The following is a 2,046-nucleotide window of genomic DNA, read 5'->3' as shown; positions in this document are numbered from 1 at the left end:
AGACCCAGGAGGCATCAGTCTGGCACCAACAATGAGATGCAAAAGCTTGGAGAAATTAATGCCCAGTGGTCAAAACTGTCAAACTTGGTCACATTCCTGAGGAGCGGTTTATTTACAGCCTCTGCATTTGGACACTTCAGTGAGCTCAGAAGTTCTGCAGTGCTCTAGTCTGGATTTGGGTGCCTGGCAAGTTAAAAAAAAAATCTCAGACGCATCATATAATAAAGTGCATTCTTGGAAGTTTGCTTGTGATTGAATCATAGAAATTACTGCTCCAACGAGCGAGCAGTACCATGTAAAGTCAATTCTGCTCTCAGGCTAAACCTGTCTTGAAAATGTTGAGGAGAATGCAGTATCACTGGGCAGTATTTAGTTTTAAATATAATTTTGGATCAGCTGACTGCAGCTCTACTAGATGAGCTTCGCTCTACTCTCAGCACCTGGGAAGGCCAAGTGCAATGTCCTGGTTTTTTTAACTCCAGAGACAGGCTCTTTCTTTCCTCCTCTCCTTTCCAAGGTGTAACAGGGCAAGGAACAGCTGTTTTCCTTTGGTGCTACAAAGTTGCGAGTGTGGGGGAAAGTCAGGTCAGGGAAAGGGCAAGGATAATTACTTAGTAGACACAGTTGGGAAGAAGGATCTCACCTGGGGTGAATGGAGCCTGATTAAGAGCCAGCGGCTATTAAAGTCCACAGCAGGGGGCTTTTCTTTGTCCCCTGGGGCATGATGTGAGGAAAGTCAGCAGGGAAAGCCAGGAGCGGCAAACCCAGCGCTGGAACAGATCACTAATAAGACCATCTGACCGGGTGAAGATAACCATGGTGACCAGCAAAGCAAAGAGGTGAGAGAGAGAAAGAGAAAGAGAGAGAAGATACTTACCAGATTGATCCTCAGGCAGAGAGAAGGTCCCACAGAGGAAGAATCCACTGATACCTGTGAAGGAAGGAAAGAGAGTGAGACTGGAGGTGAGCTGACAGGCTTAAAGGAGTGGGTTGCACAGCAGTGGAGGGTGAAGGAAGACCGCGTGCTGTGAGAACAGCTGGGGTTATTCACAACCCATGGGGAATTCACTAATAAACCAAATTATTTTTATCCTGCTTCTGAGGTGATTTACTACACCCTCTCTCATTGGGGAATTAACTTCTTATTACTCCATCACTTCAAGGCATGGCAGACGAGCCCCAGGGAGTTTTTGTTATTCACCCCACATGGCCACACAAGGTTTCCTGACTCTTTCTTATCCCCATTTTTCAGATGGGGAAAGTAAAGTAAGAAGAGATTAAATGACTTCCCTAAAAATCTCCCAGCAGGAGTGGCAGAGGCAGGAAGAGAACTGAGGTGACTCACTATACATTTCAACACAAGTTCATTGTATAAAAAAAACTGCTAAAAATCATTATGACTGTTGGGTATGTTGTTATTTTGACTCCTTGATTAATATGCCACATGGAAAAATTAATTATGAAGTACACATGCTGTTGATTGACCTAATATTTAAACTGAATGCATAAATCATTGTGGAAATGTAGTTAAATCGGGGTTTTAAATTGTTTGCAAACTTTATGTCAACTGGCTTTTTAAGATAATTTATTTGCACTGTTGACTATAAACCTTCTCCTTAACACTAGATTGCTGAGAAATCAATGATTTTGTTGTTGTTTACATAAATGTCCTTAATCCAAGGGTTAAGAAGTCAGTGTACTTGGTTGTCCTTCTGTTGAGATTGAGCAATATCATATTAATCAAAGTTCATCTTAATCTGGAAATGTGGAGGGCTGAAAATATCTGCAGAACTGGGTTTGGGAAATTGGGAGCTTTGAGAGGAATTCTTAAATTCTGTAGAAATGAAGTGAAACCCCTTCAAAGAAATGGTGCACTCAAGAACTAAGGGGGCCAAACAGGAGTGAAGCTGCTGGTATAGCTACCAGCTATATGTGGCTCAAGGACAGCACAATTCCCCCTCCTTCTCGTCCTCTTCCTATATCTGGTCTCCCATCTCTTATGTTACCTACCTGCCTACCAACTCTCTTTTCCAGCATTCTGTCCTA

This window comes from Alligator sinensis, unplaced genomic scaffold (genome assembly GCF_000455745.1).
Source record: "Alligator sinensis unplaced genomic scaffold, ASM45574v1 scaffold517_1, whole genome shotgun sequence".
NCBI lineage: Eukaryota > Metazoa > Chordata > Crocodylia > Alligatoridae > Alligator > Alligator sinensis.
This window is presented reverse-complemented; position numbering follows the sequence as displayed.